The 23,077-nt window shown below is 43.3% G+C and overlaps 1 protein-coding gene across 9 annotated transcripts in view; it reads right to left on the reverse strand.

Moving 5' to 3' along the window:
• The window catches only part of sema4ba (sema domain, immunoglobulin domain (Ig), transmembrane domain (TM) and short cytoplasmic domain, (semaphorin) 4Ba), a 476,044-nt gene that overhangs the window by 237,318 nt on the left and 215,649 nt on the right, over positions 1-23,077 (reverse strand). Inside the window, exon 1 of one of the 9 annotated variants that reach the window (XM_060853317.1) lies at positions 22,432-22,502. The exons of 7 other annotated variants lie outside the window; for them this stretch is intronic. The gene's annotated coding sequence lies outside the window, so the exon portion shown is untranslated. Of the gene's footprint in view, positions 1-22,058; positions 22,254-22,431; positions 22,503-23,077 lie in introns of those variants that run through there. One more of the 9 variants, XM_060853314.1, reaches the window with a different exon arrangement.

Genomic DNA, 23,077 nt, shown 5'->3' on the forward strand with positions numbered 1-23,077 from the left:
CAAGTTTCACAACTTGAAGGAGACCAGAATTGCACACAATATTCCAACAACGGCCTAACCAATGTCCTGTACAGCCACAACATGACCTCCCAACTCCTGTACTCAATACCAACAAAGGAAAGCATACCAAACACCTTCTTCACTATCCTATCTACCTGCAATTCCACTTTCAAGGAGCTATGAACCTGCACTCCAAGGTCTCTTTGTTCAGCAACACTTCCTAGGACCTTACCATTAAGTGTATAAGTCCTGCTAAGATTTGCTTTCCCAAAATGCAGCACCTCGCATTTATCTGAATTAAACTCCATCTGCCATGTCTCAGCCCATTGGCCCATCTGATCCAGATCCTGTTGTAATCTGAGGTAACCCTCTTCACTGTCCACTACACCTCCAATTTTGGTGTCATCTGCAAACTTACTAACTGTACCTCTTATGCTCGCATCCAAATCATTCATGTAAATTACAAAAAGTAGAGGGCACAGCACCGATCCTTTGGTACTCCACTGGTCACAGGCCTCCAGTCTGAAAAACAACCCTCCACCACCACCCTTCTATCTTTGAGCTAGTTCTGTATCCAAATGGCTAGTTCTCCCTGTATTCCATGAGATCTAACCTTGCTAATCAGTCTCCCATGGGGAACCTTGTCGAACGCCTTACTGAAATCCATATAGATCACATCTACTGCTCTGCCCTCATCAATCCTCTTTGTTACTTCTTCAAAAAACTCAATCAAGTTTATGAGACATGATTTCCCACGCACAAAGCCATGTTGACTCTTCTGAATCAGTCCTTGCCTTTCCAAATACATGTACATCCTGTTCCTCAGAGTTCCCTCCAACAACTTGCCCACCATCGAGGTCAGGACATAGAGGTGTACAGCATGGAAACAGACACTTCAGTTCAACTTGTCCATCCCAGCCAGATATCATAACCTAACCCATTTACCAGCATTTGGCCCATATCCCTCCAAACGTCCTATTCATATACCCATCCAGATGCCTTTTAAATACTGCAATTGTACCAGCCTTCATCACTTCCACTGGCAGCTCACTCCATACATGCACCACCCTCTGCGTGAATAAGTTGCCCCTTAGGTCTCTTTTATATCTCTCCCCTCTCACCAATTGGAACACTGAAGACAAAGCATTTGAAGAATCAAACTTTCTACAGATGCAAAGCAAACCACTAAGAGGAATGAAAGTCCTTCATTTAGTGGGGGATCTGGTGAGTTAGCAGGACCTAAATTCCCCTGAAGGGCAACTGGATGCAAATCCACATAGTGTGGCATTGGAATAGTGAGACCAAAGGAGGGAATATACCAAGTGAGGTGTGAGCACAAGTCTGGCAAAGCTCACTTCAGGAATTACTCAGCCAGCTCTGGTCAGCGGTTCACAAAGACACATTTTGTTAACAACACCATTCAACCCCATGTACCTACACCTGGAAAGACAAGGGCAGCATGGGAAAACTATAATTTTGACTCCATGTCACACACCATCCTGACTTGGAAATTTATCATCATTCCTTTGCTACCACTGGAGCTCTCTTTCAAATAACATTGTGCTTTTCCCATATGATTGCAGCAGGAGAGACCTCTGCTTTCCTTCTGGAGTCCAAAGGAGCTTTCCTGTTCCCCTGGTCACATAAGGAAAATAAAAATGTTTAATATTCACCTTTCTCAACTAGTCCCCATCCTTTTCAGCCTGGTGGGAAAGGCATTGCCACTACCTGCTCAGACTATCATCTGCTCAGCAATCAAAGATGTCACCAGGACTCAAGACAAAGAGACCTTGGGGTACAGATTCACAGTTCCTTGAAAGTGGAGTCACAGATAGACAAAGAGAGGGAAGGAGGCATTTAATATGCTTGTCGCTATTGGTCAGTGCATTGAGTATAGGAATTGGGGGTCATATTGTGGCTGTACAGGGCATTGGTTAGGCCATTATTGGAATACTGTGTTCAATCCTAGTCTCCCTGCTATAGGAAGGATGTTGCAAAACTTGAAAGCATCCAGAAAAGAATTACAAGGGTGTTACAAGGAGGATTTGAGCTATAGGGAGAGGCTGAATTGGCTGGGGCTGTTTTCCCTGGAGTGCCAGAGGCTGAGGAGTGACCTCATAGAGGTTTATAAAATCATAAGGGGCATGGATAGGATGAATAGACAAATTCTTTTCCCTAGGTTGGGGGAGTCCACAACTAGAGGGCTTAGGCTTAGGGTGAGAGGGGAAAGATATAAAAGGGACCTAAGGGGCAGCTTTATCACAAAAAGGGCATGTATGGAATGGGCTGCCAGAGGAAGTGGTGGAGAAGGGTACAAATACAGCATTTTAAAGGCATCTGGATGGGTATATGAATAGGAAGGGTTTAGAGGGATATGGGCCAAATGCTGGCAATTGGGACTAGATTAGTTTAGGGACTTCGATGTTGTGGCCATTACAGAGACGTGGGTAGAACAGGGACAAGAATGGCTGTTGCACGTTCCAGGGTTCAAATGTTTTAGTAGGATCAGACATGGGGGTAAAAAAGGGGGAGGCGTGGCATTACTTGTCAAAGACAGTATCACAGCAGTGGAATGGACGATGGAAGAGGACTTGCCATCTGAGGTAGTTTGGGCTGAGGTTAGAAATAGGAAAGGTGAGGTCACCCTGTTAGGTGTTTTCTACAGGCCTCCTAATAGTCCTAGAGAAGTAGAGGATAATATTGCGAGGATGATTCAGGAAAAGAGTGAAGGTAGCAGGGTGGTTGTTATGGGGGACTTTAACTTCCCAGATATTGACTGGGAGAGCTATAGCTCGAGTTCATTAGATGGGTTGGTGTTTGTACAATGTGTGCAGGAGGGTTTCCTGACACAATATGTCGACAGGCCAACAAGAGGGGAGGCTATATTGGATTTGGTTCTAGGTAATGAACCAGGCCAGGTGTTAGACTTGGAGGTAGGTGAGCACTTCGGGGACAGTGACCACAACTCGGTGACTTTTACTTTAGTGATGGAGAGGGATAATCGTGTGCCGCAGGGCAAGAGCTATAGCTGGGGGCAGGGAAATTATGATGCAGTGAGGCATGACTTAGGATGTGTGGATTGGAAAAACAGGCTTCAAGAGAAGAACACTAATGAGATGTGGGGAGTGTTCAAGGAGCAGCTACTGCGTGTCCTCGATAGGTATGTACCAGTCAGGCATGGTGTAAAGGGCCTTGTGAGGCAGCCGTGGTTTAGTAAGGAATTGGAGTCCCTTGTGAAAGGGAAGGAGGCGGCATATGTAAAGATGAGGCGTGAAGGTTCAGTAGGGGCGATTGAGTGTTATAAGGTAGCCAGGAAGGAGCTAAAGAGGGAGCTAAGAGAAGCGAGAAGGGGACATGAAAAGTCTTTAGCTGGTAGGATTAGGGAAAACCCAAAGGCTTTCTATAGGTATGTCAAGAATAAAAGGATGACTAGGGTAGGTATCGGTCCAGTCAAGGATAGTAGTGGGAAGTTGTGTGTGGAGGCGGAGGAGATTGGAGAGACATTAAATCAGTACTTTTCATCAGTATTCAGTCAGGAACAGGACACTGTTGCTGATGTGAATATGGAATCACAAATAATTAGAATGGATGCCCTGGAAATATGCAGGGAAGAGGTTTTGGGAATATTGGAAAGGATGAATATAGATAAGTCTCCTGGGCCTGATGGCATTTACCCCAGGATTCTATGGGAAGCTAGGGAGGAGATAGCAGAGCCATTGGCCTGGATTTTTATGTCGTCGTTGTCAACAGGAATAGTACCAGAGGACTGGAGGATAGCGAATGTGGTCCCATTGTTCAAGAAAGGGAGTAGGGATAGCCCTAGCAACTATAGGCCAGTGAGTCTGACTTCAGTGGTGGGCAAAGTCTTAGAGAGAATGGTAAGGGATAAGATTTATGAACATCTGGGTAGGAATAACGTGATCAGGGATAGCCAGCATGGTTTTGTGAAGGGCAGGTCGTGCCTCACAAACCTTATTGAGTTCTTTGAGAAGGTGACCAAGGAAGTGGATGAGGGTAAAGCAGTAGATGTTGTGTATATGGATTTTAGTAAGGCGTTCGATAAGGTTCCCCATGGTAGGCTAATGCTAAAACTTCGGAGGTATGGCATTGAGGATACATTAGAGGTTTGGATTAGGAATTGGCTGGCTGGAAGGAGACAGAGGGTAGTAGTTGATGGATTATGTTCATCTTGGAGCGCAGTTACTAGCGGTGTACCACAAGGATCTGTTTTGGGACCATTGCTTTTTGTTATCTTTATAAATGATCTAGAGGAAGGACTTGAAAGCTGGGTAAGCAAGTTTGCGGATGACACAAAAGTCGGTGGAGTTGTGGATAGTGAGGAAGGAAGTGGTAGGTTACAGCGGGATATAGATAAGTTGCAGAGCTGGGCGGAAATGTGGCAAATGGAATTCAATGTAGCTAAGTGCGAAGTCGTTCACTTTGGTAGGAATAACAAGATGATGGATTACTGGGCTAATGGTAGGCTACTTGGTAGTGTGGATGAGCAGAGGGATCTTGGTGTCCATGTACACAGATCTCTGAAAGTTGCCACCCAGGTAAATAGTGCTGTGAGGAAGGCATATGGTGTACTGGGCTTTATTGGCAGAGGAATTGAGTTCCGGAGTCCTGAGGTCATGTTGCAGTTGTATAAGACTCTGGTGCGGCCTCATCTGGAGTATTGTGTGCAGTTTTGGTCGCCATACTATAGGAAGGATGTGGAAGCTTTAGAACGAGTGCAGAGGAGGTTTACCAGGATGTTGCCTGGAATGGTAGGAAAATCTTATGAGGAAAGGCTGAGGCACTTGGGGCTGTTCTCATTGGAGAAGAGAAGGTTTAGGGGAGATCTAATAGAAGTGTATAAGATGATTAGGGGTTTAGATAGGGTAGATACTAAGAACCTTTTACCGCTAATGGAGTCAGGTGTTACTAGGGGACATAGCTTTAAATTAAGGGGTGGTAGGTATAGGACAGATGTTAGGGGTAGATTCTTCACACAGCGGGTTGTGAGTTCATGGAATGCCCTGCCCGTATCAGTGGTGAACTCTCCTTCTTTATGGTCATTTAAGCGGGCATTGGATAGGCATTTGGAAGTTATTGGGCTAGTATAGGTTAGGTAGGATTCGGTCGGCGCAACATCGAGGGCCGAAGGGCCTGTACTGCGCTGTATCCTTCTATGTTCTATGTTCTATGTTATCTGATTGGCATGACTGAGTTGGATCAAAGTGTCTGTTTCCATGCTGTACATCTCTATGACTCTATGACTCTAAATGCAATGTAAGGATCTGGGGAAACAGGTGTGTTTGCATCAGGTGAGTTGTAATTAAAATCACTCGGTGTAAAATACTTCTGCTGTTTTCCTTGCTCTAAGAAATTTGAAAGGAGAAAGAAATTGGAGGGTAATGCAGAAAGAGCAATGGGGTGGGATTAATCAGACTCTCCAAGGGTCAGTTCAGGCACAACACGCCAAAAGCTTCCTTCTGTGCAGTGTAATCAAAGAAGATATTCAACAGAAGATTGGCTGAAATTTCTTGATATCAAAGATTAATCTCCTGTGAGAAATATATTGGAGATATTGAAAAAGTGGCTTACTTTTCTCCCCCATATTTTGAACACTTTATGGTATTGGAGATGGTGGATGGTGTTTTGTTGGGGTGGGGTGTTTGGAGGTATGTAATGGAACCTCCAGGAATATGTCCAACCAGAGCTGACCAGTCTAGACTCAAATGTAACAGAGGTTAATACTATAGCCATTTAATACAGTCACTGATATACCCCAGCACTGTAGGCCAATCAAGCACATTATTAGAGTAAATAACATGGAGTTCAGCAGTTCACCACAATTAGCTTCATTTAATATCCCTTAATTGAACAAGAATAAAAAGCTCCTAGTCGGTTTGGCTCCATTTCATTCATTAATGATTAAGTTCCTCCAATCCATTAGAAGCTAAATGTATTATCAGTTTCCTCTCATACTCCACTCAATAACTCTTGAGGTGAGGGATATACTGCACTGTGCACTTTCAACTAATGGTACAGAAACTGGAGGAGGCCACTCAGCCCCTCAAATCTGCTTCACCATTTTATTACTTCATGGCTGAGTTTCTATCTCACTGCCTGTTCTATTCCCCATATCAACAACTGCTTGGTGGGACAAAACTCAAACTTTGTTAAAAAGAGACATGATGTCAAACCTTTTTGTCTTGCACAGATCAGGATTGAAACTCACGAAAGCCATGTTTATAAAGCAAGTGGTGTCGCGGGTAGATAGTGAAGAAGGCGTTTGGTCTGCTTTCCTTTATTGGTCAGAGCACTGAGTATAGGAGTTGGGAGGTCACCTTCTGGCTGTACAGGACATTGGTTAGGCCACTTTTGGAATATTATGTGCAATTCTGGTCTCCGTGCTATAGGAAGGATGTTGTGAAACCTGAAATGATTTAGAAAAGATTTACAAGAATGTTGCTGGGGTTGGAGGATTTATGCTACAGGGAGAGGCTGAATAGGCTGGAGCTGTTTTCCCTGGAGCATTGGAGGTTGAGGGGCATGGATAGGGTAAATATACAAGGTCTTTTCCTTGGGATGGGGGAGTCCAGAACTATAAGGCATATGTTCAAGGTGACAAGGGAAAGATTTAAAAGAGACCCAAGGGCCGGCTTTTGCATGCAGAAGGTGGTGAATATATGGAATGAGCTGCCAGAGAAAGTGATGGAGGCTGGTACAATCACAACATTTAAAAGGCATTTAGATGGGTATTTGAATAAAAGGGTTTAGAGGGATATGGATCAAGTGCTGGCAAATGGCACTTGATTAATTTAGGATATCTGGTCGGCATGGATGAGTTGGACCCAAGGGTTTGTTTCTGTGCTGTACATCTGTGACTCCATGACTCAATAACTAACAATTTATTCAGCATGAGATCAGAGTGTATATTGGCTCATCTAGGCAGGAACCTATTGTCAGTCTTACTTAACTGATTAACTTTAAACCAGGCACGTCAACAGGAAGAAGTCAACAGGGAGAAGAGCAGACAAAGGAAGCACATGGTGAGGACAGTGCAGGAGAGAGAGAGAGAGAGAGAGAGAGAGAAAATGAATGAACCTGCACAATTACTGCCTTTGCTGTTTGAATTTGTGTGTCACTGGACATCAGAGTGCATCTAGGAAAATTAACAGTGAAATTCACAACTAATCTAGGAGGAACTGTTGGGCAAAGTTCACAGCACAGAATCAGATAAGTAAATTGTTGTTTTAAGTCTGTCCAAGAGAAAGGCTGTATTAGTCAGTATAGTGGGTTATTTCTTGATTATATGTTTTTGGAGATAAGTCTCTTGATTAAACTTAAAATATAAGCCATAGCTATTAACTTATCCTGGGGCAGTGTTTGTAGAGGAATAAGATGATGTTATTTTCTGGGTCTGTAGATTGTGAAGGAGCAAAAATGGCCTTTGCAGTGATATGTACTTCTTGTCAGATGTGGGAGTTTAAAGAGAGTTTAAGGGTTACTGCAGATTATATCTGCCATAAATGCTGTTGGATGCGAATCTTATCAGATCGAGAGGATCGATTGGAGAGACAGATAGAAGCGATGAGGAATTTGCAACAGCAACAGTATCTGATGGATGGCAGTTATAGGAAGGGGAGAAAGTCTCAGATACAGTCACATAGATGGGTTAACTTCAGGAAGGGTAAGAGAGATAGGCAGCTAGTGCAGGAGTCTTTTGTGGATATATACCCATTTCAAACAGGTATGCTGTTTTGGAAAATGTAGGGGGAGATGGATTCTCAGGGGAACGTAGCATGAACAGCCAAGTTTCTGGTATTGAGACTGGCTCTAATGCAACGAGGGGTGCATTGGTTTACAAGAGATCAATTGTGTTAGGGGATTCTGTAGTCAGAGGTGCAGAGAGACGTTTCTGTTGCCAGCAGAGAAAAAGCAGAATGGTGTGTTGTTTCCCTGGTGCCAGGATCAAGGATGTCTCAGAGAGGGAGCAAAAGGTTCTCACGGGGGAGAGGGGCCAGCAGGAGGTCATTGTCCACATTGGAACCAATGACATAGGAAGGGAAAAGGTTGAGATTCTGAAGGGAGATGACAGAGAGTTAGGCAGAAATTTAAAAAGGAGGTCCTCAAGGATAGTAATATCTGGATTACTCCCAGTGCTACGAGCTAGTGAGGGCAGGAATAGGAGGATAGAGCAAATGAATGCATGGCTGAGGAGCTGGTGTATGGAAGAAGGATTCACATTTTTGGATCATTGGAATCTCTTTTGGGGTAGAAGTGACCTGTACAAGAAGGACAGTTTGCACCTAAATTGGAAGGGGACTAATATACTGGCAGGGAAATTTGCTAGAACTGCTTGGGAGGATTTAAACTTGTAAGGTGGGGTGGGGGGTTAGACCCAGGGAGATAGTAAGGAAAGAGATCGATCAGAGACGGGTACAGCTGAGAACAAAAGTGAGTCAAACAGTCAGGGTAGGCAGGGACAAGGTAGGACTAATAAATTAAACTGCATTTATTTCAATGCAAGGGGCCGAACAGGGAAGGCAGATGAACTCAGGGCATGGTTAGGAACATGGGACTGGGATAGCATAGCAATTACAGAAACATGGCTCAGGGATGGACAGGACTGGCAGCTTAATGTTCCAGGATACAAATGCTACAGGAAGGATAGAAAGGGAGGCAAAAGACGAGGGGGAGTGGCATTTTTGATAAGGGATAGCATTACAGCTGTGCTGAGGGAGGATATTCCTGGAAATACATGCAGGGAAGTTATTTGGGTAGAACTGAGAAATAAGAAAGGGATGATCACCTTATTGGGATTGTATTATAGACCACCCAATAGTCAGAGGGAAATTGAGAAACAAAGTTATAAGGAGATCTCGTCTATCTGTAAGAATAATAGGGTAGTTATGATAGGGGATATTAACTTTCCAAACATCGACTGGGGCTGCCATAGTATTAAAGGTTTAGATGGAGAGGAATTTCTTAAGTGTGTACAAGACAATTTTCTGATTCAGAGTGTGGATGTACCTACTAGAGAAGGTGCAAATCTTGACCTACTCTTGGGAAATAAGGCAGGACAGGTGGCTGAGGTGTCAGTGGGGGAGCACTTTGGGGCCAGTGACCATAATTCTATTCGTTTTAAAATAGTGATGGAAAAAGATAGACCAGATCTAAAAGTTGAAGTTCTAAATTGGAGAAAGGCCAAGTTTGACAGTGTTAGGCAAGAACTTTCGAAAGCTGATTGGAGGCAGATGTTCGCAGGTAAAGGGACGGCTGGAAATAGGAAGCCTTCAGAAATGAGATAACAAGAATCCAGAGAAAGTATATTCCTGTCAGGGTGAAAGGGAAGGCTGGTAGGTATAGGGAATGCTGGATGACGAAAGAAATTGCGTGGGTTTCCTCCGGGTGCTCCGGTTTCCTTCCACAGTCCAAAGATGTGCAGGTCAGGTGAATTGGCCATGCTAAATTACCCGTAGTGTTAGGTAAGGGGTAAATGTAGGGGTATGGGTGAGTCGCGCTTCGGCGGGTCGGTGTGGACTTGTTGGGTCGAAGGGCCTGTTTCCACACTGTAAGTAATCTAATCTAATCTAAATTGAGGGTTTGGTTAAGAAAAAGAAGGAAGCTTATGTCAGGTATAGTCAGGATAGATCGAGTGAATCCTCAGAAGAGTATAAAGGAGTATACTTAAGAGGGAAATCTGGAGGGCAAAATGGGGACATGAGATAGCTTTGGCAAATAGAAGTAAGGAGAATCCAAAGTGTTTTTACAAATATATTAAGAACAAAAGGATAACTAGGGGGAGAATAGGGCCCCTCAAAGATCAGCAAGGCAGCCTTTGTGTGGAGACATGAAAATGGGGGAGACACTAAATGAATATTTTGCATCAGTATTTACTGTGGGAAAGGATATGGAAGATATAGACTGTAGGGAAATAGATGGTGACATCTTGCAAAATGTCCAGATTACAGAGGAGGAAGTTCTGGATATCTTGAAATGGTTAAAGGTGGAAAAATCCCCAGGACCTGATCAGGTGTACCTGAGAACTCTGTGGGAAGCTAGAGAAGTGATTACTGGGCCTCTTGCTGGATTATTTGTCTCATCGATAGTCACAGGTGAGGTGCCGGAAGACTGGAGGTTGGCAAACATGGTGCCACGGTTTAAGAAGGGCAGTAAAGACAAGCCAGGGAACTATAGACCGATAAGCTTGACCACAGTGGTGGGCAAGTTATTGGATGGAATCCTGAGGGGCAGGATGTACATGTATTTGAAAAGGCAAGGACTGATTCGGGATAGTCAACATGGCTTTGTGTGTGGGAAATCATGTCTCACAAACTTGAGTTTTTTGAAGAAGTAACAAAGAAGATTGATGAGGGAAGAGCAGTAGATGTGATCTATAGAGACTTCAGTAAGGCGTTCGACAAGGTTCCCCATGGGAGACTAATTAGCAATGTTAGATCTCATGGAATACAGGGAGAACTAGCCATTTGGATACAGAACTGGCTCAAAGGTAGAAGACAGAGAGTGGTGGTGGAGGGTTGATTTTCAGACTGGAGGCCAGTGACCAGTGGAGTGCCACAAGGATCGGTGCTGTGCCCTCTACTTTTTGTCATTTACATAAATGATTTGAATGCGAGCATTAGAGGTACAGTTAGTAAGTTTGCAGATGACACCAAAATTGGAGGTGTAGTGGACAGCGAAGACGGTTACCTCAGATTACAACAGGATCTGGACCAGATGGTCCAACGGGCTGAGAAGTTGCAAATGGAGTTTAATTCAGATAAATGCGAGGTGCTGCATTTTGGGAAAGCAAATCTTAGCAGGACTTATACACTTAATGGTAAGGTCCTAGGGAGTGTTGCTGAACAAAGAGACTTTGGAGTGCAGGCTCATAGCTCCTTGAAAGTGGAGTCGCAGGTAGATAGGATAGTGAAGAAGGTGTTTGGTATGCTTTCCTTTATTGGTCAGAGTATTGAATACAGGAATTGGGAGGTCATATTGCGGCTGTACAGGACATTGGTTAGGCTGCTGTTGGAATGTTGCGTGCAATTCTGGTCTCCTTCCTATCGGAAAGATGTTGTGAAACTTGAAAGGGTTCAGAAAAGATTTACAAGGATGTTGCCAGGGTTGGAGTATTTGAGCTATAGGGAGAGGCTGAACAGGCTGGGGCTGTTTTCCCTGGAGCGTCGGAGGCTGAGGGGTGACTTTAGAGGTTTACAAAATTATGAGATAGGATAATTATAGGATAAATAGACAAAATCTTTTCCCTGGGATCGGGGAGTCCAGAACTAGAGGGCATAGGTTTAAGGTGAGAGGGGAAAGATATAAAAGAGACCTAAGGGGCAACATTTTCACGCAGAGGGTGGTACGTGTTTGGAATGAGCTGCCAGAGGAAGTGGTGGAGGCTGGTACAATTGCAACATTTAAGAGGCATTTGGATGGGCATATGAATAAGAAGGGTTTGGAGGGATATGGGCTGGGTGCTGGCAGGTGGGACTAGATTGTGTTGGGATATCTGGTCGGCATGGACAGGTTGGACCAAAGGGTCTGTTTCCATGCTGTACGTCTCTATGACTCTATGATTGGTCAGGTTATCCCTTGAAGTCTTTCATCTCTCGAAATCTCTCAGTCTCTGCCATGAACATGCTTAATTATGGAGTATTCACAGCCCTCTGTGACAAAGAATTCCAAAGATTCACCCAAGCTCCACATGAAGAGATTTCTCCTCATCTCAGATCTGAATGGACTGTCCCTATTCTGAGAATGTGTCCCTATTACTCGCCATCCAAGGGCAACTTCCTTCCTGCAGCTACCCGGTTTAGCCTTGTATGAATTTTGCACATTCCAATGTGATCACCTCTCATTCTTCCAAACTCTAGAGAATACAAGCTCAATCTCCTCCATCGCTCCTGTTTTTCATTCATGTGGATCATTGGCTGATAAAGGTTGTTGCCTTGAGAAGCTGGACCTGTTTACTTATTTTACAATGCTGCTGCTCATCCTGTAGTTTGCTCCTCAAGTCTACTTGCTGCGTGTGTCTCAGTGAGGAACAACTCTCATCTGAGTCAGAAGGCTACGAATTCAGTCCCCATTGCAGAGACTAGAACACAGAAAGAGGCTGCACCTTGAGTGCAGTATTGAGGGAGGCCTGCACTGTCTGTTTGACCAAGTTGGCAATCTATGGTTGCAGCTTCTCTTTCAGGTGGGGGCATAGGATCCAATGGTACCATTCCTCCAAGTGTTCTGGCCTGTAGTTATCTCTCAACTAACATGTCCACATAATCTGTTTGAGCCAACATCGCATTGCTGTTCGGGAGAACTTACTGGCTGGTGTCTTTCTTTCCTAATGATGTGGAGGTGGCGGTGTTGATCTGGGGTGGACATAGTTAAAAATCACATGACACTAGATTATAGTCCAACAGGTTTACTTGAAATCACATGCTTTCAGAGCTTCGCCTCATCATCAGGTCAAGTGAGAAAGATGCACATGGAGCACAGAATTTATAGACAGAGAGGTCAAAAGATCATACAAACGGTGTGGGTGGACTGACGAATAATATGTCTCTGCAGGTGACCAAGGGTGTTAGACAGTGTGAGGGAAGTGTCAACAGCTGAATAACAAGCTGATCTATAATCTGATGAAATGAGGCAGAGAGATAATTACAAAAAAGTTAAAAATAAGTTGGTGCTGGAGACAAACCAAATGACTGGAATAACATGGAAAAGAAACAGAAGTTGCTGGAAAAGCCCAGTAGACCCGGCAGCATCTGTGAAGACAAACCAGAGAGAAAGATACCCGGCCCTGAAACATTAACTCTGATCTATCTTCACAGATGCTGCCAGACCCGCTGAGCTCCCCCCTGCAACCCCTGCCCTCGTCCCTGATTTACAGCATCTGCAGTTCCTTCGGTTTTTATTTGACTGGAATAAGATGATGGGTGTAAGAGTCGCATGCTCAGGGTCTAACCAAAGTAATAAGTAATCCAAAACTGTATGAAGTAATTATGGTAGAGAGATCATCGCAATTTATCAAGTGGTGCTGTCAAAACCGGACAATAAAGAAGAGTTTACAGATACAGAACAATGTGGTGGGGTCACATGTAGCACCACATGAACCCAAAAGCACAGTTGGGGCCATCTTAATGGGCACAGAGCTTGGCTATCAGTTTCTGCTCGGTGATTCTGCATTGTTGTGTATCTGGAAGGCCGCCCTAGAGGATATTTACTCAAACATCAGAAACTGCTTGTTCTTGACTGCTGAACTGAGAGAGAACATTCCTCTCTGGCAATTGTTTCATGGTGTCCATTCATCCGTTGTCATTGCATCTGCATGGTCTCGCCAATGTACCATACCTGCAGTGTACGAGATAGACAACATGTAACCTGGCCAATGCTGTCTACCTCATATGCTGCAGGCAGGGATGCCCTGAGGCATGGCACTCTTATGCCTATCATGTTATTCCAGTCAAATAAAAACAAAAAGAACTGTGGATACTGTAATTCAGGGGCAAGGGTAGAGATGGGGGGAGGAGATGGTGGGGGGGGAGGGGCAGGGGGAGATAGTGGGGTTGGTGTGGGGGGGAGCTCAGCAGGTCTGGTGGCATCTGTGAAGATAAATCAGAGTTAACGTTTCAGGGCTGGTGACCCTTTCTCTGGTTTGTCTTCACAGATGCTGCCAGACCTGCTGGGCTTTTCCAGCAACTTCTGATTTTGTTCCATCTTATTCCAGTCATTTGGTTTGTCTCCAGCACCAAGTTATTTTTAAGCTTCTTGTAATTATCTCTCCGCCTCGTTTAATCAGATTATAGATCAGCCCTTTGCTTGTTATTCAGCTGTTGATAATTTACTCACACTGTCTAACACCCTTGGTCACCTGTAGAGACATATTATTCGACAGTCCACCCACACCATTTGTATAATCTTTTGATCTCACCGTCCATAAATTCTATTTTCTGTGTGCTTCCCTTTCACTTTACCTGACAAAGGGGCTATGCTCCAACAGCCTGTGATTTCAAATAAACCTGTTAGACTAACCTTGTGTTGTGTGATTTCTGACTTTTTTCTGGCATTATAACAGCAATGGCACATCGTCAAAGCTCCATTGGCTGTATCTTTGAGATATCATGAGGATATTAAAGGTGATATATAAATGCAAATCTCTTATTTTATCCTGAAATCTTGTGTGTGGGACTGAAAATACTTTGAGATGCGTAAACCACCCTGAACTAATGAAAACCCTTCCATGCTCCATTCTCATTGGGCGAGAATGGTTAAAATCCAGATATAGTAACAAGTCTTAATATCGTTGAAGATTGTTGAGAGAATCTGAAGTGGACAGAGGGCTCCACAATTGCTTCAGAATCAGAATGAACAGTGAACAGACAGTGAGACATCACTTCACCCCCTGAGACTTGTGACAGCCAAGGTATCTCTGCAATCTAGTCTGCCAGTGGGGAAGATGTATTCATAGGAAGCATATGTAGCCAAGTTGGGACTGCAGCACTGTATTGTCCCAATTCTCTAACCCCGAGAATGTCAGATCTCAAACCTCTGTGACAAAATGTTCCTGGTGAATGAAACTTATACAGGTTATACAATAAATGTGTGGCACTAATCCTCTATTGTTCAGCTGAAAGAATAAACTGATTATACCTTCCAGAAAAAAACTTCTCAAATTATTAAGCTCCTAACTGAGAGAAGCATTTGGGCTTGTAATTTGCGCTATCTCCAACTTAACATCCGACAATACAATCAGCCCCAGCTGGGAGCACACTTCTAAATTTCAAGAACTACATGACATTCACCATTTCCCTATTCGATGAGGGAATTCAGACACAGACGCACCCACTGAGGAACTCAAGGGCAAAATGAATTAAATTTTAATTAAACCCACAGCAACATCCTGCCTGAGTCAGTCTGTCGAAGCCACTACACCACACCAGCTGCTCTGCTGCTGTCACTCAAGGAGATCAGTTAAAAAAAGGGTGGGTGCAGAGACCAATTGTATCAAGAACTGTCGACACACACACAGACACACACACAGACACACACACACAACCAGACTTGGACATATATCACTCTGTTCGTTCATGGATACAAATATTAGAACTCTCCACTTAACAGAGAAACGGTAGCATTTTGGCTACACAGACTGCGGAGTTTCAAGAAGAAGGGCCGACCATTGCCCTATCACGGGCAATCAGCAATGGGCAATTAATGCTGGCCTGGTCAAAGTCAGCTTCATCTCATTATTGAATGATTAAACAAGGATTCAGGTCCACAGTTACTCCACCAATGCTCCCTGGGAGCACTGCTCCTTCTTATTCTTTCTCTTCAACATTTTCTTTTTCTCTGCTTCCACAATGCTCAGGTCCAAAGATCCATGCAGGTACTTGCTTCGATGTTTCTGCCAAGACTTGTTTGGCACAGTGGCTCAGTGGTTAGCTCTGCTGCCTCACGGATCCAGGGACCCAGGTTCGATTCCCACCTCAGGGACTGTCTCTGTGGAGTTTGCACATTCTCCCCCTGTCTGTGTGAGTTTCCTCCCACAGTCCAAAGTTACGCAGGTTAGGTGAATTGGCCATGCTAAATTGCCCATAATGTTAGGTGCATTAGTCAGGTGTAAAGATAGGGTAGGGGAAAGGGTCTGGGTGCGTTACTCTTCAGAGGGTTGGTGTTGACTTGTTAGGCCCGTTTCCATACTGTAAGGAATCTAATCTAAAAAAAACTCAAGTAAAACACTGAGCAAATGTCCACCGTAAGTGTTTCAAGTGGTGTGTTTCAGCAGACGCAAACATCACACTACTTCAGCAAGTCAGCTAGTATACTAACGACATGACTGTATTTGTTTGAAAAAAAACACAAAACACTGCATGCACGATCATTTGCTGTTACATGTTCTGCAAGTTATTCAACATATGGTCACAAAGAAAATAATCATTCATTAATAAAAAGTTATGTAACTTACGTGATTCATGACTTTATTTTGCCGACAATGTGTTTAGCTTTTTCTTGGTTAGTAAGGTGATCAAGGGTTTCAGAGAAAAGACTGGAGAATAGGGTTGAGAAAGATATCAGCCATGATCAAATGGCGGAGCAGACTTGATGGGCCAAATAGCCTAATCCTGCTCTTCTACCTTATGGTCTTATTGTGTTAACTCTGGTCAGTCCCACTTTTGTCAGTCTCTACACGTACTTTGCATCCATTGTCTTTAATTGGGCAAGTCTACAGATAGTTTGCATGTTAATTGTTGTTGGCTACTCTTTTGGCATTTGCTTGATCCTAGGGTGATATTCCTCCTCTGGGGCATATCATTCTGTGATGAGTGCTGTTGTCACGGTAACTGTTGCTGCTGATCTTTTTTGTTGCTTGGGAACAGTGGAACTCTGTGATGGGGGCTTAATCTTCTTACTCAGATTCTTGCTTTCCTCAGACTTGACTCAATTCCTTGATATCTTGTATAAAAGGGGTTCTGCATCTCTTTTCGCATCTCCTTTGTAAGAATGACTCTCTTGTCATTTTACAAGATGCCATCGTAGATAATTGTCTCTGTCAGGCCAATACTCTCCTACAGCAACAGGAGTGACCTTGATGTTTTCAGGCTACCCTCTCATCATTATTTCCTGTAGCATTTGGGAGGTCATACCTTCTTGCATAGTTCACTTGACTTAAACAAGACATTTGTCTTTTGGACTCTGTAGGGTTGATGACCTCTGGAGAATTTGAGCTGTTTCCTCCCACTGAATCTGGAAAAGGTAACTTTCTGCCTTAGCTCCATCAACTGTCTTGATAGGCAGTGCTACTCTTGACAGCATATCGACAATCTACATCTGTTTCCTTTGCTTATATGTCACGTGCAGATTACATCTTTGCAACTAAGGCAATACTCTTTGCTTTTGAGCAACCTGAAACAATTTGAGGAACATGTTTTGAATTGGCTTTCTCTTTGTCAAATAACAATTGGTTGACATGCTCATAAGGAAAGACAATCGACAGCTTTCCTTACTTATTGAAACAGCATCATTCAATGTAGGTTGATGCCCAGGGTGCAAATGTGACTGATTACCCTTGCTACGTAAGGATGACTCCATGTCCTGTTTTGTTGGTAAAATGTAGCATTGACATTGTAGCACTCACTGGTATAATCATCATCCATTAGTTTGACTGGAGTGATAGTTGTTTCTTATTCTGTGCTCCACTTCCTCTCCACACCCTTCGCAGTACTTACACAGAGGTCCACATTCTGATGCTAAATCAGTCAAGAATTTTGCTAAATTGTTCATGAATGCAACAAATAGTTGCACGGCTTTGCACAGTTGGTCACTACATCTCCGGTACAGCTATCATCTTGTCAGGATTGATGTACAGTCCTTTTGCTGTCACAACGTGATCTAAATACTTGAATTCTGTCATCCACAATTACATCTTTCTCTTGTTCAGATTCAGATTCAAGTTTCCCTAGTTACTTCTCTCTACCTGTTGCATTAGGTTCTGATCGTAGTCTGTGTTGGCTCCTTTTTTTGTGTCTCCATAGCTTTAGGATCCAGAATGACTTCAACTTTGGGAAGAGCACTCACTATCCCACTCTGTCTCCAGCAGTCATCAGGGGCAACCATCTGCATCTTGTGTAGATTGTTGTTAGAAAACTGCTGCTTTCGTCTGAAACTGCCAGTAACCGTCCTTGACATCAAAGACAATAAGGCGTTTTTCTTTAGATGCTGGCATGGGGTAGTGACACCTCTTCAGAGAGAGATTGAAATCCATCAATATAACTCGCAGTTTTCCCAGTTTTTTTTCCAATGCGACCATGCTGCTTATCCACTCTCTAAGATTACTGCCTCTTTTCCAGCTCTCCCATCTTGTCTTTCAGACTGGAACTGAAGTCCAGGTAAGAAGGCTCCTCAGCAGATATTGAGCTGGTCTCACTCTCTCATCTACAGTACTTTAACATAATAAAACCAGGAAGATATCCACAACCTGCAAAAACTACACTGTAATCTTTACTGGTCTCTTCGACAGTCAATGGCTTAATGGCCTTAAGACACTGAAAATCTGTTAATTTAGGGTTACAAGTTGAAGTTTCAGACTTGCTTCAGCAGAGCTGAGTGGATTTTGTTTAAGGTGGTATTCTAGATCTTCGTTCTTCCTATTGAATTGGGCTCTCAGCTTCTAGAGAGGAGTATCATTCCAGCACCTCACCCAACCTTATCTCTGCGGACTTTCATTCTCAGGTCACTATCTTGAGTGACTTTGCATGGATCTGCAACGTCAACAAGCTTTTGCACCAAGCATCAGTAACTATTTAACACTTCCTGCTCTCCTTCTGCAATGATCATTCTAACAACCACAATCCATTAATCACTTTTAAATCTGACTAAGGCAGCCTGTTTCATGGTGTAACGTGATTCATAGAATCATCAGTTGATTAGATTAGATTCCCTACAGTGTGGAAACAGGCCCTTCAGCCCAACCAGTCCACACCGACCCTCCGAAGAGCAACCCACCCAGACCTATTTCACCTCTGACTAACGCACCTAACACTATGGGCTATTTAGCATGGCCAATTCACCTTCCCTGCACATCTTTGGACTGTAGGAGGAAACCGGAGCATCCAGAGGAAACCCATGCAGACATGGGGAGAATGTCCACACAGACAGTCACCCGAGGCTGGAATCGAATCTGGGACCTGGTGCAGTGAGCCACCGTGCGGCCCCAGAGAGAGTTAATATTTCTCCAGCAGTTGCCTATATAGACTTATTTTGCTACTTTGTAGTTAACCTGCAATGACACTTATAGAGTCATAGAGATGTACAGCATGGAAACAGACCCTTCGGTCCAACCCGTCCATGCTGACCAGATATCCCAACCCAATCTAGTCCCACCTGCCAGCACCTGGCCCATATCCCTCCAAGCCCTTCCTATTCATATATCCATCCAAATGCCTTTTAAATGTTGCAATTGTACCAGCCTCCACCACATCCTCTGGCAGCTCACTCCATACCCCTACCACCTTCTGTGTGAAAAAGTTACCCCTTATGTCTCTTTTAAATTTTTTCCCTCTCATCCTAAACCTATGCCCTCTAGTTCTGGACTCCCCAACCCCAGGGAAAAGACTTTGTCTATTTATCCTATCCATGCCCCTCATAATTTTGTAAACCTCTATAAAGACATCCCTCAGCCTCCGAAGCTCCAGGGAAAACAGCCCCAGCCTGTTCAGCCTCTCCCTATAGCTCAAATCCTCCAACCCTGGCAACGTCCTTGTAAATCTTGTCCGAACCCTTTCAAGTTTCACAATGACTTTCCGATAGGAAGGAGATCAGAATTGCATGCAATATTCCAACAGTGACCTAACCTATGTCCTGTACAGCCGCAACATGACCTCCCAACTCCTGTACTCGATACTCTTGACCAATAAAGGAAAGCATACCAAATGCCTCCTTCACTATCCTATCTACCTGTGACTCCACTTTCAAGGAGCTATGAGCCTGCACTCCAAGGTCTCTTTGTTCAGCAACACTCCCTAGGACCTTACCATTAAGTGTATATGTCCTGCTAAGATTTGTTTTCCGAAAATGCAGCATCTCGCATTTATCTGAATTAAACTCCATCTGCCACTTCTCAGCCCATTGGCCCATCTGGTCCAGATCCTGTTGCAATCTGAGGTAACCCTCTTCGTTGTCCACTACACCTCCAATTTTGGTGTCATCTGCAAACTTACTAACTATATCTTTTGTGCTCGCATCCAAATCATTTGTGTAAATGACAAAAAGTAGAGGGCCCAGCATCGATCCTTGTGGCACTCCACTGGTCACAGGCCTCCAGTCTGAAAAACAACCCTCCACCACCACCATCTGTCTTCTACCTTTGAGCCAGTTCTGTATCCAACTGGCTAGTTCTCCCTGTATTCCGTGAGATCTAACCTTGCCAGTCTCCCATGGGGAACCTTGTCGAATGCTTTATTGAAGTCCATATAGATCACATCTACTGCTCTGCCCTCATCAATTCTCTTTGTTACTTCCTCAAAAAACTCAGTCAAATTTGTGACTGATAATCTCAGAACCTCTGCATATGCCGGTAGCTTTTCCCTTCTCTCAGCTGATGTGCTCTCATGACAGAATTCTTTATATCTATGACAAGCATATTTCCAATGAAATTATTTTTCAGTTGGCTAAAAGCACAGAATTTAGCTAGGTATCATGTACTGATTAATATTTTCCTCTTTCTTTGATATCTGATTATGAACAGATATCATTTATAAGTGACATTGATATGCTTCAAAATGTGTCTTCAAAGCCTATAAAATCTATTAGTGGGGTCTGTCTTTTGTCTGCTCTTTAGTGAGGTCTAAGTTGTAATAAAACATTCTTTCCTCAGCACAGATTTGCTACTCTTATTTGCTCTGATTTTGGAAATTAATTTTGTTGCTATTTCAAATTTTTGTCCCTATGCGTGAAAGAAAATCCAATTCTGTCTCATATCTCTTTATATTTTCATAACAGCACGGTGTGGAAAATTCACAGCTACCTTGACTCATCCAGTAATTCAATTATCCAAACTGAATTTTATTTTTTAATTTCCTCTTTTATTGTTTCTTTCTTGAGTTGGCTCTCTTCCATCTCTGAAAATCCCCTTGCTTTAAGCAATGAGTTTTTAATGAATGGTCATTACCAACTGCACACAAAGACAAAGCAGAGTCATTTTGGATTTGAAACATTAACCCTGTCTCTTTCTGCACAGATGCTGCCAGAATTGCTGAGTATCTCCAGCAATTTTTACTTTAATGCAATTGACTGTTTAATCAAGTTGAATTCATAGAACTGCTCTGTGCCACTTAATCTGTGTGAGTATCAAACTAATTTAATAACCGACATGAGGAAATAGTTTATGAACTTGGTTCCAATAGTTCGTTGCACAATTTATTTTAATGCATGATGCAGGTTGGTCAACCTCAACTGTCAGTGATTCAATTCACAACAGGTAATTAACACTGGAGTTTTCACTCCTGTCACAAGTCGTGATTATTCAAGGCATTCTGTGTCCTAAACTATCCGTAGCTCCAAGCTCACTAATAACAACCAGGGGATTGGGTTAGCTCAGTTGCTGATATTGAAGCAATGTGATGCTAGTGGGGTAGGTTCAATTCTCATCACTGGCTGAGATTACCATGAAGGACTCTCCTCCTCAACCTTGCCTGAGCTACACTGGCCCTCAGGTTAAATCACCACCAATCATCTCTGCCTAATGAGAGAACAGCTCTATGGTCTGGTAAGATTATGGTGACATAACAGTTGGCGTGGAATGGCTGAATCATGTATTGTTTTACACATTTTCATCAATGATTTTAAACTAGTACAGCTTATCCCACAAACGAGTAAACATTCGAGCTATGATCTCAATGTAAACTAATCCGTGTGGCTGAAAATATAACAGATATTTTCAAAACATGGTACAAAGAATTTGTAGCATGAAACTTAAGGTGCTTCAGCCCAATTCATTGTTCATTTTTATGCTCCACATGATCTCTCCTCCTTTATCTCATCTAATCTGTTAAGTATCTCCAATTCCTTCCTCCCTTACATACTGACCTATCTTGTTCTTAAATGCACCCAAGCTCAATGCCTGAAAACACGCTATTAGTTTGAGGACAGAGAGGACAAAAAAACCTGCCCTTTCACTTCCGCTAATATATTTTAAGCTTAAGTCGGGGTAACACAATCAGGGCAAAATGAAAACAAGGAAGAGGATGAGAGACAAATTGCCTCAGTACATCGCAGTCTTAAGTTCTCTTGTTACAGCCACACTGACGCCACTGTCTGGCCAGTCTGAAGAACTGGCTGTGGTTTCTAGTTGGTCTTACAAATCAAATTGGGAAAACAAGGCACTACAGAACAATGATTTCTTTGAAAATATCCGACAATTGGTCACAACGACGAGCAAAAGAAAATGCCGGAGTTTGGGTTTTCTTTTCCTGAAATCAAAATTCTGTGGAATGAGAGAAAGAAGATAAAAACACACAGCTGATTTTCCTCTCAGACTTGCAAATTTAGCAGTTCGGGGTACTTACATTTAACGGGCGGTTTTCCACCGCAGTTCTAACAGGGGTTGTGCATCAGTGTTATCCAACTTCACTTGGAGCAGTTGCACACCCATACCGTATAATAGTGGGTTATTAATGAAAGCAGCCTGATCATATCCACATGCTGACAGGATGACAGAAAGCCTGCTCATCAATCGTTAGCAGTTGCTGGAATCCTGCTCTCACCATGGTTACGGCACCTTACTACAACAGTAGGTGATCCAATCTATCGCCATGGTACCCAAAAAGGTTCCAGCAAAGCCTGATCTGTCTGAGCCTTGACAATGAACCAACACTCAAGCCCGTTTTAACACCGACAACATTCCCGGTCACAGCGGACAGTTCAGGGAGGCACTCTTACCGAAAGCTGGCGGGGCTGGAGCTGAGCTTGAACTGTCTGATGAATACGAGCCGCCACTAAGAGCAAGGACTGAGAAAGGGGTGTACCCAGGCACAGAGGAAATTACTGACTGGGGGTCTTGCTTTATAGTCTGCCAGCGGTTTTCCATTGGTGAATCCCAGAGGAACATTAATGGGTCTGGTGCTATTGGAAATTACAGATGCTCTGACACTACGATCCTTGCTGCAAGGACAATTTTATTTAATGTCTTCGCAAAACACAAATGCACACACATATTCGCTCGATATTATTCCTTCCATCAGTGAGCTCTTAATTCATTTACACAGTACTGAATGCATTTGCAAGGTATAAAACAATGAATCTTGCAATTCATCATCAGGGCTGTTTTAAACATCAGGATCTCTCACTCAGGTTGGCTAACATGTATTTTTCTCTTGGTGCTTCCTAGCAATACAATAAATCTTAAAACCTTGTCTGCAATCTTGAAATCAATCCCTCGTTAAATAATGCTACAGTCGGTGGTCTAATGCTACTGCCATAAACCATAGACCATTAAGGTATCGGCATTACACAGCCTGATGTCAATTACTGAATGCATTAAGCTTGATATTCTGAAAGATACACTTTCCTTTCACATTTACACCTC

The sequence above is a fragment of the Hemiscyllium ocellatum genome, chromosome 39 (genome assembly GCF_020745735.1).
Source record: "Hemiscyllium ocellatum isolate sHemOce1 chromosome 39, sHemOce1.pat.X.cur, whole genome shotgun sequence".
NCBI lineage: Eukaryota > Metazoa > Chordata > Chondrichthyes > Orectolobiformes > Hemiscylliidae > Hemiscyllium > Hemiscyllium ocellatum.